General features: G+C 37.0%; 1 long non-coding RNA gene across 1 annotated transcript; it reads right to left on the reverse strand.

Annotated features, from left to right (window-relative positions):
• Window positions 1-376: 376 nt before the first annotated feature.
• On the reverse strand, window positions 377-15,003 carry LOC131486751 (uncharacterized). Its single transcript, XR_009249432.1, has 3 exons — window positions 14,880-15,003; window positions 4,943-5,467; window positions 377-608 (listed from the first exon to the last, which is right to left on the reverse strand). It is a non-coding gene; the product is annotated as an uncharacterized LOC131486751 (long non-coding RNA).
• Between the last annotated feature and the right edge of the window lie 1,207 nt (window positions 15,004-16,210).

Raw genomic sequence — 16,210 nt, forward strand, 5'->3', positions numbered from 1 at the left:
CAGAAGAATTCAGATTTTAGTGTACTTTACAGTAAATAGTATTAAAATCTAACATCTACAAATATGTGTTATGAAAACACATTTTCTCTCTATAATCACAATCATTTTTATCAAAGATAGCCAAATCAAGACTAATTTGTTTGTAAAACAAGCCAGTTTTAATAAACTTGGCATGATTATTTATATACACTCACCAAGAATAATGACTGAGCATCATAGATCTTTTGAAATCTGCCTTGCTGGAACTTTTTATAAGGAATCTCTAGAATGAACTTTTAAGCACCTCTTAAGGCCAGAAGCCATGCCATCAGGCTTGCCTGCAGTGCCTGTAGATTTGGGCAAATTCCTCTTCTCAAGGGCCTCCAAATATCTGAGATTCCTGTACCTGCCAGGAAGTGACATTCTTTACTCACGTGGTAAGGCTTCTGGGAACTCTGTATGCAAGGTATCAGGCCAACATTTCCAAAGGGGATTTATTGGCTCCATGCTTCATGAAGTCAGCCGTAGTTCCTTAAAACTGTATGGTCATATCTGAGTCTATGCATGTCTGTCAAACATGACATTCCAGTCAAAGCTTTGGTAATATAACTGATGTTTCCACTGGTATCCTGTTACATGGAGAACAGATTCTCATTAAGCTTATGCAAATGATTATAATTGCCACAGAAGAAAAATATTCACTGACAGTTTCTGAGTTTCAGAGGGTTCAGGTAGGGAGAAAAGTTAAACACTTCAGTTTGTTCACAAAGGAATATTTTATCATGTTTTCATATATCATGGATATCTTAAGAGAAAGTAAACAGTCTGGAAGAAGAAACATTAGAGAACCAACAATATTTCAAACAGGAGTCACAAAACTATAATCATCTTTCTCAATTCATTTAGTCCCATGTTACTAATTCTTGTTCAGTTTGAATGCAACTTTTTCCATTAGTTCTGGAAATTCTTACCCATTTCAGTTTTGTGATTTTAAATATATCAAAACCCTGCAATTGGGGGCACCTGGTTGGCCAGTTGGTTAAGCATCCGACTGTGTTTTGGCTCAGGTCATGATCTCATGTTCATAAGATCAAGCTCCTCACTAGGCTCCACACTGGGCATGGAGACTGTTTAAGATTCTCTCTCCTTCTGCTCTTCACCCACCTGTGCTCTGCCTCTCTCTCTCCCGCTCTCTCTCTCAAAAACAAAACAAAACAAAAAACCTGTATTTGTCAAAAGTCATTTTAACGAATCTTCCTGAAGATGAAACACATTTTGCAAGAGAATAAGAACAATAACTATAAATGACAAAAGACTCAAAAATGAACATGGTTAAAGAGAGAATTTGTTACAATAGAGCTGACAAGGAAATCAAGTTATTTCTATAACACTTGACTAATCAGAATACCAAGTGATAGCCTTATACCAAAACATATCAAAACTTTAGAAATTACATATAATTCCTGGAACAGTTACAGCATTATCCAAACAATACAATCTAAGGCTTATTATTCATTTGGCAGTGCTTCCCAAATAACTTCACATACCAATTAAACCAGTCTAATTAATCAAAAAGACTTCATTTACAACTCAAATGTCATCAAGCTTGTCAAAAACCTCAGAAAAATTTGAAGCTCATACCTAAGTAGGATTATAGATCATTTCAAAACTAGTACTTACATTTAACCAAGGGAGCAATAAGGAATTTTGCAGGAAGTAATATATAAAAACGTAGCTTCTTTGATACTGACAAAGTTTTGTTGTTGTTGTTTGTTTTTATTTTATTTTATTTTTTTTATTTTAGAGAGACGATGTGAGTAGGGGAGAGGGAGAGAATGAATCTCCATGCTGAGCATGGAGCATGATGCAGAGCTCAATCCCACAACACTAAGAACATGACCTGAGCCAAAATCAAAAGTTGAATGCTCAAGCAAATGAGTCGCCCAGGTGCCCCATATTGAGGAAGTTTTCACTATCATAAGTAATCAAAGATGAGGAAGACAGAACATAGAAACCTTGTTTGTCTGGGAAGATAAAGAAAAAAAACTTTTTTTTTATAATTCCTATTAAGAACAGACCCACAAATCAAGAAAACTTTGTCTTTTTAATAAAGAGAATAGCAGAATGTCAATCTTACACCAGTGTACTTTTAAAGTCCATTCATTTGAACTTTTGTCCTGACCACACACAAAATTATTTTGCAGAGATTGCCCTTCACAAACCTTGTACAATTTCCTTTTTTATACAGATTTTGTCCTAAGCCTTTTCTCTCTAATTAACCAGTCTTATTTTAGGAGAAAATTACTTCCTTTTTTCCTCAACAAAATATATTCTGATTCCTTTTATCTTTCTCATATACCTCCTCCTTTCCTGCACACTGTTTTGCTTCTCCCATCATCCCCAAGTGTCTTAACTATATTTATCAGAACTTTGATCTAAGAACCTTAGTTTCCAGTGAAAACTAAGCAGTGACTGATATGGAAATGTTGGGGTTTAGAGAAAATGGTCAAGAGAGAATTCTTGAGATGTCTTAGGTGCGAAAAGTCGGTTTTACTAAAACACGGGGACAGGTCCCCTGGACAGACCTGCATTGGAGTCATGAGAAGTGACTGATTATATACTTTCACATTGGGAGGGGGTTAGGGATAGCTTAAGTCTCTAAGAAATTTTGGAAACAAGGTTTCCAGGACCTTGAGGTGGCTAGCTGTTGTTAGGAAAACGTCATTTAATGGGGTTCCTGGGTCGCTCAGTCAGTTAAGCATCCGACTGTTGTTTTCAGCTCATGTCATGATCTCTTGGTTCATGAGTTTGAGCCCAGCATCAGGCTCTGCACTGACAGCATGGAACCTGCTTGGGATTCTCTCTCTCCCTCTCTGCCCCTCCTCTGTTCCCTGCTCGCGCGCGCTCTCTCTCTCTCTCTCTCAAAATAAATAAATAAACTTTAAAATGATTTTTAAAAAAGAAAATGTCATTTATTACTGTTTAGTAAAAATTCAGTCTTTAGACCCTTCAGATGTGTATCAGTGGGTCATATCCTTGAGGGATGTTTTCCATCATCATATATCTTGGGGGGTATAGATAAAGGAAGTTTCCAAAGGAAGTGGGTTTTTTTTATTTGTTTGTTTTGGGGTTTTTTGTTTGTTTTTAGAGAGAGAGAGAGAGAGAGAGTAAGTGGAAGAGGTTACAAGAGTAATTTGTCAATGGGTTGTAGTAGTAAGGAAATTTAATTTTTTATGCCATTGTCTCCAACATCAGTAACCAGTTGTGAACTGTTTGTTACACCAGAATTCTCTATATTTGAACTTTATAAATACAATTTGAAATTCCTAAAAACATGCTTTTCCATAGTACAGTCTTACAGCAAAGCACAGGGCACATTTACCAACAGACCCAAGAATCCTTAGTTTCTGTGCAATGAGATGCCAAAAGCACAAACCTACATTCAGTAATCAAAGCGTCAGTATTTTATCTTATTTGGAGAAGACATATATCCAGTGAATTCAATCCAGTTTATCATCTAACTTAGTAAAAGTTGAAAGGTTTAGGTTACCAAATATTTTGAAAGCTCTGAACCTTTTTATTTATTCATTCTACTTGTTTTTTAACAATAACCTATGAAACCTTTGAGACAGAAAAAGTTAACCTTCATATGAAGTCATATTTTTTGCTGAAAAATTGCAACAGAAATAACACATGCTTATTTGGCTTTCAGTAAACCTTGGTAGAATTAAAGTTTTATATTTAATGCTGCTAACTCTAAAGATGTGTATCTTAATTAAACTAACACACTTAAATTAGTTTGAATACAGAATATGATGCACCTATGTCCACTTAAAAGTCAGTTCTTCACTGTCAACTTTTCCCTGGGGCACTTGTGGGAAAATCTGAAGTCGGTGGTTGAAGTCCAGGGAGGAGTCCCTGGACACCCCCTTGATTAAGGAGGTGCTCCAGTTTGAATCTCATAAAGATGTGGCCCAAGATCTTGGAGTGCTAGTCGCTCCTTGAAAGCAAGGGTAGGAGGACCAGGAGCCAGTGGCACTGGAGGCACAGAGGGTGGTATAGGAGTGGATTATGCAAGCCACACCCACGGCGGTGCAGAAACAGAATGGGCAAGGGAAAGGCAGAAGAGGCGAGGTTCCGCCAGCAAGGCCAGAAGCAGATAAGAGCCCAGAGGGCAGAGAAAGAAGCTTCCCAATCCTAAAGCTGGTCAGCTCAGACAGATGAACAGATACACGTTTTCTTTTCACCAGCAAAAAGTGAAAATAGGCAGTCCATGTTGGGCAGGGGAAGACAAGGAACCACCCTGAAACAAAGGAGTTTGGGCAGCTGCTTGGGAAGATTCCCTAAAGCCCCCATCCCAAGCTACACTAACCAGACAATTGGCCCCCATTATCATAACCATTAACCTGGGAAATGAATGAGGGAGAAAAATCCCCCATAAAAGAGTCAGGCCACATTTGTCCAATCCTCTCAAGATACACTTCACATCTTGAAGAGAAACAAAGATGAGACAGTAATTCAGGAAAAAGAGGGAAGTATGTACAGTATCTTAGCAGAGATGGGGTATTGAAGTTTAAGAACGCATTAAACGGCTATTTTTCCTCATCTAAGGAGTACTGGGGCCACGTGTTAATGGAGAAGAAGACAGGTTTTTTTCTTCTTTATATCTTTCAATCCACATTGGCTCCAACGGGTTAACAGAATAAAATACATGAAAACAAAATTAACCAAGGAGGTAACAGATGTGCACACTGAAAACTACAAACATTGCTGGAAGAAATTACAGAAGAAACCAATACAGGCACACCTCAGAGATAGTGCAGGTTTGGTTCCAGACCGCTGCAAAAAAGTAAGGTTGAATGAATTTTTTTTGTTTACCAGTGCGTATAAAATTTATGATTACACTATATTGTAGTCTCTTAAGTATGCAATAGCATTATTTCTAACAAACCAATGTATATACCTTAATTTAAAAATATTGCTAAACAATGTTAATCATCACCCGAGCTTTCAGTGAGTCTTAATCTTTGTGCTGGTGGAGGGTCTTGCCTCGATGTTGATGATTGCTGACTGATGACTGATCATGGTGGTGGTTGTGGAAGGTTCAGGCAGCTGTGGCAATTTCTTAAAAGGAGCCAACAATGGTGTCTGCCTCCTTGACTGACTCTTCCTTTCATGAGCTATTTCTCTGTAGCATGTGATGCTGTTTCAAAGCATTTTATCCACAACAGAACTTCTTTCAAAACTGAAATGATTCCTCTCAAACTCTACTGCTGCTTTATCAACAAAGTTTATGTAATATTCTAAATCCTTTGTTGTAATGTCAACAGTCATGACAGCATCTTCAGCAGGAATAGATTCCGTCTTAAGAAACCATTAATAGAAACAACTCCTCATTCATTAAAGTTTTATCATGGGATTGCAGCACTTTTGATATAATCATGAAAACATTTGAAAACGTGACATGGAGACATGAAGTAAACAAATCCTGTTGAGAAATGACACGAATAGACTTGCTTGATGCAGAGTTACTACAGACTTTTCGTTTGTTAAAAAAAAGAAAAAAAGCACTATCTGTAATAAGGTATGCCTGTAAGTAAAAAGACATCCCATGTTCATTGACTGGAAAACTTAAATTGTTAAAATGTCAGTACTATTCAAAATGATCTATATATTCAGAGCAATCCTATTAAAATCCCAATGACATTTTTTTCTGACGGACATAGAAAAATTTATCATAAAATTCAGATGGAGCTGCAAAAGACCATGAATAGCCAAAACAATCTGGAAAAAAGGAAAGTTGGAGATTTCACCCTTCCTGATTTCAAAAGTTGCTGCAAAATTACAGTTGTAGAAATGCTATGGTGGTGGCATAAAGACAGGTATACAGAACAATAAATGGGATTAACAGTTCACAAATAAACCCTCACATATACAGTCAAGTGATTTTTATAAGGGTGTCAAATGGATTCAGTGGGAAAGAAAAGTCTTTTCAAAAAAATGATTGTGGGAAAACTGGACATTGGAAACAATGCAAAAAATTTTAGATCCTTAGGTTATACCATATCTGCTTAACTCAGATATATCTAGAACATATAAAGAAAACTTGTACAACTCAACAGAAAAACAACTCAATGTAAAAACTGGGCAAAGAATGTGAATAGACATTTCTCCAAAGAAGATACACTCATGGCAAAATAAGCACAGAGGATGTTCAGTATCACTAATCATTAGGGATTTACCAAAACCACAACGGGATACCACTTTACAGCCATTAAGCTATCTATTATTAAAAACACAAAAAGAATATTTACAAAGTTAGTGTTGGTGAAGTTGTGGAGAAATCAGAACCCATGTGCACTAGTGGTCAGAATGAAAAATGGAGCAGCTGCTAAGGAAACCAGTATGGTAGTTTCTCAAAAATAAAGTTTAAAACTAGAACTACCATATCATCTAGCGATTCTCCTTCTGGGTATATACTCAAAAGAATTTAAAGGAAGGACCCAAACAGTTATTCGTACCCCCATGCTCATACCAGCATTACTAACAATAGCCAAAATGTGAAAGCAACCCAAGTATCTATCAGTTGATAAAGGGATAAACACGATTGCATTAGAATATTTTTCAGCCTTTAAAACATATGGAATTCTGGTACATGTTAGAACATACATGAGCCTTGAAAAAGTTAGGCCAACTGAAACAAGCCGGTTATCAAAGGACACTTACTGTATTATTCTACTTACCTGAGGCATGTAGATCAGTCAAATCCATAGAGATAGAAACCAGAATAATGGTGACTAGGGACTGGTGGGAGGAGGTATGGGAGTTGCCTTTTCATGGGTATAGAGTTCCAGTTTGGGGTGATGAAAACGTCCCAGAAATGGGTAGTTTTGATAGTTGTACAATGATGTGTATCTTCTTAATGCCACTGAACTGTACACTTAACACTAGTAATTTTTTAAATGTTTCTTTTTGAGAGAGAGACAGCATGAGCAGGGAAGTGGCAGAGAGAGAGAGACAGAGGATCTGAAGGAGGCTCTGTGCTGACAGCAGAGAGCCCAATGTGGGGCTCAAACTCATGAACCGTGAGATCATGACCTGAGCTGAAGTCCAGCGCTTAACCAAATGAGCCACCTGTGTGCTCCTAAAAATAGTAAATTTTATGCTACATGTATTTTACCACAATAAAAAATAAATGTCATAGTATGGGAGTAGGGAGGCATATAGGAAATTTCATTACTTTTCTCCTAATTTTGCTGTGAACCTGAGTCTGATCCTTAAAAATGTTATGACATTCGGTTTTCTTGTGGTTGTCCACTTGTAAAGTACAAGGGTTGAGATAAATTTTACAACGTTTTGGCCAAGGCCAACAATAAAGAAAAAGCAGTAATCTGTCATATTCCCATCATCCCACTTTGAGATGTATTCTGGGTCCATATTGCATTGGCTGTACCATTTGCGTTCCCACCAGCCATGAATTAGTTTCTGTTGCTCTATGTTCTCATAAGCATTTGGCATTGTCAGTATTCTGGATTTTGACCGATCTATTAGGTATGTAGTAGCATCACATTGTTGTTTTAATTGGAATTTTCCTAATGGCATATGGTGTTGAGCTTTTTTTCATATATCTATTTGCCATCTGTGTATCTTTTTTTATTTAGTGTGGTCTCTGGTAAGATCTTTGGTGCAATTTTTAATCTGGGTGTTTGTTTTCTTACTATTGAATTCTAAGAGTTCTTTGTATATGTTGTATGACAGCCATCTATCAGGTGTGTCTTTTGCAAATATTTTCTCCCACACTGTGGCGGCTTGTCTTCTCATTGTCTTGACATTGTCTTTAACATAACAGAAGTTTTTCATTTAAATGAAGTCTGGCTTATCAATTCTTTCATAGTTTCTGCATTTTGTATTTTTTTAGTGTTTTTTGTTTATTCTTGAGAGAGAATGTGCATGTGCCAGGGAGGAGCAGAGAGAGAGGGAGACAGATAATCCCAAGTTAGGGAGACATGAGATGCACAGAGGTCCTACATGAGACTTGAACTCATGAACTGTGACATCATGACCTGAGCTGAAATCAAGAGATGGATGGATGCTTCACTGACTGAGCCACCAGGCAACCCTGCCTCTGGTGTTTTATGTAAAAAGGCATCACCATTCCTAAGGTCATCTGGGTTTTCTTTTGTGTTTTATCTCCTAAGAGTTTCATAGTTTTACATTTTGCATTTAGGTATGTGGTCCATTTTGATATTTTTGATGAAGAATGTAAGGTCTTTGTCTATATTCCTTTTTTTTTTTTTTTTGCTTGTGGATGCCCTGTTGTTCCAGCACTATTTCTTGAAATAACTATCTTTGCTCCATTGTATTTCCTCTGCTCCTTTGTCAAAGATAACTATATTTATGTGGGTATATTTCTGAGGTGCCTATTTTGTTCTACTGATGCATTTGTTTATCCTTTCACCAATACCACACTGTGTGGATTTCTATAGTTTTATAGTAAATCTTGAAGTTAGGTCAGTCCTCTGAGTTTTTCTTTTCTTTCAGTATTGTGTTGTCTACTTTGGGTCTTTTTTGCCTTTCCATATAAACTGTAGAAACAGTTTGTCAGTATCCACAAAATAACTTGCTGAGATATTAATTGGGGTTGCATGGAATTTATAGATTAAGTTGGGAAGACCTGACATCTTGACAATATTGAGTCTTCCTATCCATGACCAGAGAATGTCTCTCCTTTTATTTCTTTGATTTCTTTTATCAAAGTTTTGTGAGTATTTTATTTATTTTAATTTTTGGAGTGCTAATTTAAATGGTATTTCAGTTTTAATTTCAAATTCCACTTGTCATTGCTGTTATATAGGAAATAATTGACTTTTATATATTAACCTTGTGTCCTACAACCTTGCTAATAGCCTTGTTTGTTATTTATTATTATTTATAAATCTTGTTTATTATTTACAGGAGGAGTTTTTTTAGCAGATTCTTTCAGATTTTCCACATAGACAATTATGCCATCTGTGAAGAGAATCATTTTTATTTTTTCCTCTCTGATATGTATACCTTTATTTCCTTTTCTTGTCTTACTGTATTAGCTGGAACTTCCAGTATGATGTTGAAAAGCAGTGATGAGATGGGATAGCCCTGCCTTGTATCTGATCTTATTAGGAACGTTTTGAGTTTCTCACCATTAAGTATGATAACTAGGTTGTTTTACAGATACCTTCTATTAAGTTGAGGAAGTTCCATTATATTCCTAGTTTACTAAGAGTATTTTTATATTGAATGGATGTTGGATTTTGTCAGTTGCTTTCTCTGAATCTACTGATGGGATCATAAGATTTTTCTTCTTCTTCTTTTTTTGTCTATTGATGCAATGGATTTATTGATTCTCAAATGTTGAACCAGACTTGTATACCTCGGGTAAATCCCACTTGGTTATGGCATGTAATTCTTTCTATATAGTGTTACATTCAATTTGCTAATATTTTGTTGCATTCCTGCTTTTTCTGCATCAACAAAGGAGAGATATGGGCCCATGCTACAGCTTTCAAGCAGAAATCAGAGAGGAGAATGTGATCGTGCTTCTACAGGCCAGTCCTCATGAGCAGATCATCCCAGAGCTATGAAATACTTGGTTTTGGTTAAGAATCTTGAGTGTTCTATCCCATAGACAGATGTTGATTAAATCAGCAGGCCTAAAAAGAAAGATAAAAAAAAAATACCTTTTGAAAAAGTTATTGGATACATTTTTCACTCTCTGCTACACTGTAAATTGCTCTGAGGTAACAAAGAACTCAAGAAGTTGGGACAAACATGCTGAAATAGAACTCTCTATAGCTTTGAACATTTTGTGGATCATGGAGTTGCAGAAATAAGAGAGATAATTTTGAATTTAGAAGCCACCTTAAATAATGGGTCAAATACTAAACAATTTTTTGGCTTTTCTGAAAATTTGGCCTGGTTGATTTTGTATCTGATTTTCTTAAATCACGAGCTTGGATTTAAATGGTAGAATGTTGGTACCCATGTATCTTTTTGGAATAGACTGAATTTAAAAGAGTCTTTTTTCAGGGGAGGGTGGGTGACAGGTATTGAAGAGGGCATCTTTTGGGATGAGCACTGGGTGTTGTATGGAAACCAATTTGACAATAAAAAAAATATATTTAAAAAAAGTCTTTTTTCTACTTAGGTGCCTAAAGTACTTGACATTATCAAACTGTTCCATCAAATGCCCTGTTGAAAGGAATAGGGACACCTTTCAATGGGAAATAGATGAACAACAGACAAAATAATCTCCATCAGATTACAAAACAAATTATAAGAGGACACTTGAAAGAAAAAAAATAGGTTATATCACATTCTCAAATGGAATATGTTTTATGTGACTTAAGAGCTGCTGAATAGCTGTTTCTGCCCCAAATTATCCTTTATTTCATTTTTTCTTTTCTACCCGAAATTCTGCCAATTAGAGATTCATTTTAGAAAATTAAGTCTTAAATAAAAACTCCAGGGCTCTGAGCCTCTTCATTGTTCACACATTTGTATCATTTAGTTTTATTTTGTTTTGTTCCTCATTGAGCTGAACTGTGCTGAAGGAAGTGATAGTGGATGATGGGAAGAGATGGAGAGGTAATCCTGGGGCATTTAATATGCTATCATTAACCGCTCTAAGGCAGTGGTCTGAATCCTGGTCCTTACCAAGGGACCTATTTTTTTTTTATTTTAATTTTTATTTTTTAATATATGAAATTTACTGTCAAATTGGTTTCCATACAACACCCAGTGCTCATCCCGAAAGGTGCCCTCCTCAATACCCATCACCCACCCTCCCCTCCCTCCCACCCCCCATCAACCCTCAGTTTGTTCTCAGTTTTTAACAGTCTCTTATGCTTTGGCTCTCTCCCACTCTAACCTCTTTTTTTTTCCTTTCCCTCACCCATGGGTTTCTGTTAAGTTTCTCAGGATCCACCTAAGAGTGAAAACATATGGTGTCTGTCTTTCTCTGTATGGCTTATTTCACTTAGCATCACACTCTCCAGTTCCATCCACGTTGCTACAAAAGGCCATATTTCATTCTTTCTCATTGCCACATGGTATTCCATTGTGTATATAAACCACAATTTCTTTATCCATTCATCAGTTGATGGACATTTAGGCTCTTTCCACAATTTGGCTATTGTTGAGAGTGCTGCTATAAACATTGGGGTACAAGTGCCCCTATGCATCAGTACTCCTGTATCCCTTGGGTAAATTCCTAGCAGTGCTATTGCTGGGTCATAGGGTAGGTCTATTTTTAATTTTCTGAGGAACCTCCACACTGCTTTCCAGAGCAGCTGCACCAATTTGCATTCCCACCAACAGTGCAAGAGGGTTTCTGTTTCTCCACATCCTCTCCAGCATCTATAGTCTCCTGATTTGTTTATTTTGGCCACTCTGACTGGCGTGAGGTGATACCTGAGTGTGGTTTTGATTTGTATTTAAGGGACCTATTTTTGAATGAAACAAAGTCACAAAACATATCAATGCCTAAACTCCTCACCCTGCAAAGGACAATTACATCGGAATCCTTGTAGATGGAAAGTATTTTTGGTTTTTGTTTTCTCTTTAAGGTCTCCAGGATGATTTTAACTCAACAACAGAGACTTAGGACTACTCTGTCTTGGTCCTGAGGTCCAGATTATACCCTTATCAGTTAAATTAGAATTTCTGGAGCAAGTAAACTAGGCAGTGGTGGTTTTTCCCTCAAAGACACCAAAATAATTCCACTGTGCAGTGCAGTCTAGGGAATACTGCTCTTTAGTTTACATCAGAATAGCCTGGAGGACCAGTTAAAAGATGTATCCCTGAGCTGCACCCTCAGAATTCCTGATTCAGCTATACTGGAGAAGGGCCTGTCAATTTGTTTTTCCAACAAGTTCCCATGTGGTGCTGGATAATGCAGGTTTGGGAATGCACTAGGTAGGATCATTTTGGAAACCTATTCAGTATTAACTGCTAAAGGTAGTTATCCGTGACCTACCCAACAAATTTTCCTCCTACAAAGATGTATATTTTTATATACCAGGAGACATGTATAAGAATGTTCCTTGGCAGTATTATTTTTAATGACCCAAAACTAGAAGCAAACCAAGTCTCTTCCAGTAGAATGATAAGACAATTTCTGCCATGTTCAGACAATGAAATAACATACAACAATAATAACATAATAATGAACTTGTGTGTCTACACAAAACAGTATGGATGATTCTTTAAATGTAATATTGAACAAAAGGAACCAGATCCATACCCAAAAAATATACAACATTATTTCATTTATATAAATCTCAAATACACTGGACAAGTCTAAAAGAACACTATTATTTGGGAATTTATACTGCAGGTTAAAAGTACAGAAAAAAATCAAATATGTAATTACCTTGGTATAGATAGTGGTTTCCTTTGAGGGTGACAGAATATTTTTATTGGGAAGTGCCTTTTGGGGGCTTCATGGACATGGTAATGTTCTATCTCTTGCGAGATGGTTATATAGGTGTTTTGTTTATAATAATTGCAAAAATACTTGTATTTTATGTACTTTTGTATATGCCTATAATAGCTCACAATAAGCCATAATCAAACAGCAAACAATAAAATTAGAAAGGCCAAGTCACTAAAAAAAAAAAAAAAATTAAATAGACTCAACACTAAATTGAAAGCTGAAACAAGACAAATTTCAAATTGTCTATTGTAAGGAAAATTTTACTGAAGTCAACTCTATGAAGTAAGTAGAGAATGTTTCAATTTTTTTGTTTGTTTGTTTGGAAAACTAGAAGAGAACTATTTGCATTGATTTTGATCTTTGGGGGAAAATGGTGACAACCGGTGCCTTATTTATGAGATAAACTGGTTTATACCTGTTGTCCCATTGTATTATTTATAATGCCTTTTCATTCTCAAAGTGTCCTGATTTATTTTTTTTTTATTTTTTTTAAAAAAAAATTTTTTTTTCAACGTTTTTTATTTATTTTGGGACAGAGAGAGACAGAGCATGAATGGGGGAGGGGCAGAGAGAGGGAGACACAGAATCGGAAACAGGCTCCAGGCTCCGAGCCATCAGCCCAGAGCCTGACGCGGGGCTCGAACTCACGGACCGTGAGATCGCGACCTGGCTGAAGTCGGACGCTTAACCGACTGCGCCACCCAGGCGCCCCAAAGTGTCCTGATTTAGACAATAAATTAAGAGATTATGTGTGTTTTTAGAATCACTTTGTTAGACACCTGAAACATTAGAAAAATATGTCTTTCCAATGATGAGTTTTAGTCTGTGCAGTGGGAATATCCAATGGGGTAAATGGAGAATGTGTTATTCATACATATATTGTTTGAAAAAAAAAACACAATGCATTTCCAAAGCTATAGCCTTTCTTTTGTGTTATAAGCCTTTTTTCTTTTCTCTATATTTAAAAGGTTTTCTCTAATAGTCACACTGAAATTAATCAGTTTGAGTGCTCACACCCAAACTGCCAAAAAACAAGCTGACTTCTTAAAAAGTAAAAAATAGTAATAATTTAAAAATGTAGAAAAAGGCCGAGTACACCACGACCCCCAAACCTACGGATTAAATATTCAACATCTGTAATGCCATCTGCTTTTAAATGTCGATGTCACTTTCAGAACTTTTCCCAATGATCAGTGAAACTTGAAATCATGCAGGAGAAGTGCAGTAATACTAAAAGGGAGTTGGGGGGGCGGGGGGGATGAGAGTCAAAGCATAGAGGTAGAAGAACCCGGGCTAAGTTTCTCCCAACTTGAATTTGGAAGTAAAATTCCTAAGTAAAACACAGGGAACCTCAAAGTGTTCCCACGCAGTCACATCCTCCATTTCTCCTACCCACTCTCGGGAAAGAAAAGCTAAAGCTTTTAGATCAGATTGAAATCACTGAGGAAAAGGTATTAATACGCGCCTAATTCTCAGGCCCTCAGGATAAACTCCCATTGACGTCAGCAGGAGGTTTCTTTGCAGAACGGTTGTGAATCCATCTCAATATGTCTCCACTGTGTTATTTAGAGCGCTGCCATTTTAGGAAGGGAGCTTCAAAGACCTCACCTATCAGTGCTGGGAAATTGGCACTCTGAGTCCCAAAAGCCCAGATGCAATAACCTGCTCCTGGCTGTTTCTGCAAGATGCTGCTTGAATTTTGTATTTGCAAGGGAGAAATGGGATGACAGTTTGCCTGATTCTGGAAAATTAGCTTTCATGGCCATTGTCAATTTAAAAGTGTGAGGACTGGCCATTAGAAATGATGTTGCTAATTTGGAGGAGCCACGAGTTCACTGACAGACATTCAAGCCATGTCTGAACACACACAGACTGGTTAAGGGAGGAGAAACTGGTTATCCTCAGCCACAGACCTTTCTAAAAATTAACGTATCAGCATAGCATCACTGGTTGCAAGGGATAAAGCCCATTTAAGCCAGTTTAAGTTAAGGTGAATTTAGTTTTAGGATAAGGATAAGAAATGAAATAAGCCAAGCCTCCTGGGGACGGACACTAGAACAGAAAATTCTTGTGCACATTCATTCTTTGTGTTTTTAAAGCATGAGATTCTCCTTTATCTCTGCTTCTTTCTTTTCTCTCTTGTTCAGTTTCATGTGATTTCACATTCCTCTGCTTGCTGACACTTCGATTCAATTTTCCACTATCTTCTGAATAACATCCCCTGTATCTCCAAGTACAACTTTTCAGAAGAAAGAATCTAATTAGTCTCTCTCCATCTAGTCTCTCACCACCAGCTGGTGGTGAGGAGTCACTTCCTTCAAAAGGGGATACATTCTAAAAAGGGTAGTGTGGACTGGGTGAGTGCTCCCATAATGTCTGGATCACAAGTTTATACAAATTAATTAAAATTAATGTGTTCAGTATGGACCTGTGTAGAGATGCCCAAAGTGCTAGCTCTTCTTGCCTTCTTTTCCAGATCAGTATAAAAATTCAGAGAATAGACAACCAGCTTTCAGATGACAATGTTGAGGCCACAGTTTGAGATTTCAGTCTCCTGCAATGGAAATGTTATCTTTTAATGTTCATTTATTCTTGAGAGAGAGAGAGAGATAGAGAGAGGGGAGGGGAGGGGGAGAGAAAGAGGGAGACAGAAGATCTGAAGCAGGCTCCAAGGTCTGGGCTGACAGCAGAGAACCCACTTCGGGACTTAAACCCACCAACTGCAAGATTGTGATGTGAGCTGAAGTTGGATGCTTAACCAACTGAGCCACCCAGTTGCCCCAGGTTGATACATTTCTTTTTTTTTTTTAATTTTTTTTTCAACGTTTTTTATTTATTTTGGGGACAGAGAGAGACAGAGCATGAACGGGGGAGGGGCAGAGAGAGAGGGAGACACAGAATCGGAAACAGGCTCCAGGCTCCGAGCCATCAGCCCAGAGCCCGACGCGGGGCTTGAACTCACGGACCGCGAGATCGTGACCTGGCTGAAGTCGGACGCTTAACCGACTGCGCCACCCAGGCGCCCCCAGGTTGATACATTTCTAATATGCTTCTGTTTAACACTCTTTCCCCGCAAATGTGAAGTGAGGAGTTGCTTATATATTACATAAATAATGATAAGAATGCATTTGGGTTTTGCTACAAAATTTCAAGATTTCCCAAACATCATGCATTTGGGTTCTACTGAGCTTCTCAATGTATTTTAAGAGACAGTTGGGTAATTGAAATTTTAATCAAAATTTGGATGCTCTGTTTTTCTATAGTTTTAATTTAATCTTCTAGTTAATTTTTTCTCTAAGGTTAGAATATTCAGTTTATTTTCCTTACTTGAAAAAAAGTATGTTATTATTTTTGATCAATTCAAAATTAGTTTTGACAAAAATTATATATTCTGATATGTGCTGCTAGAGATTTACACAGGGAATGTGATCCATTTCTAGGAAAAACAAACTGCTTTTCCTAACGAATTCAAGAAAGATGAAGAAAAGTGAAAAAATTAAATTTCCCTGTTTCCTTTTGACCTATTATCTTGGCCTTAATATTTCATTTGTGGAAAGTTTGGTGTGCTTTTTATCTTAATTGCCTTGACATCTTATATTATCGTAATGTGTAAAAATTTCCATTGAACATTTTAGGGTTTTCAAGGTGTAGTTATTAGCATATAGGAGTGTCATGAAACTTATCTTTGCAATTTATTTATTTTTAACCAACTTGACTTATTCCTCAAAAGCTGATGATCTGAGAAGGGGTAGGGAAGGT

Source organism: Neofelis nebulosa, chromosome 10, assembly GCF_028018385.1.
Source record: "Neofelis nebulosa isolate mNeoNeb1 chromosome 10, mNeoNeb1.pri, whole genome shotgun sequence".
Taxonomy (NCBI): Eukaryota; Metazoa; Chordata; class Mammalia; order Carnivora; family Felidae; genus Neofelis; species Neofelis nebulosa.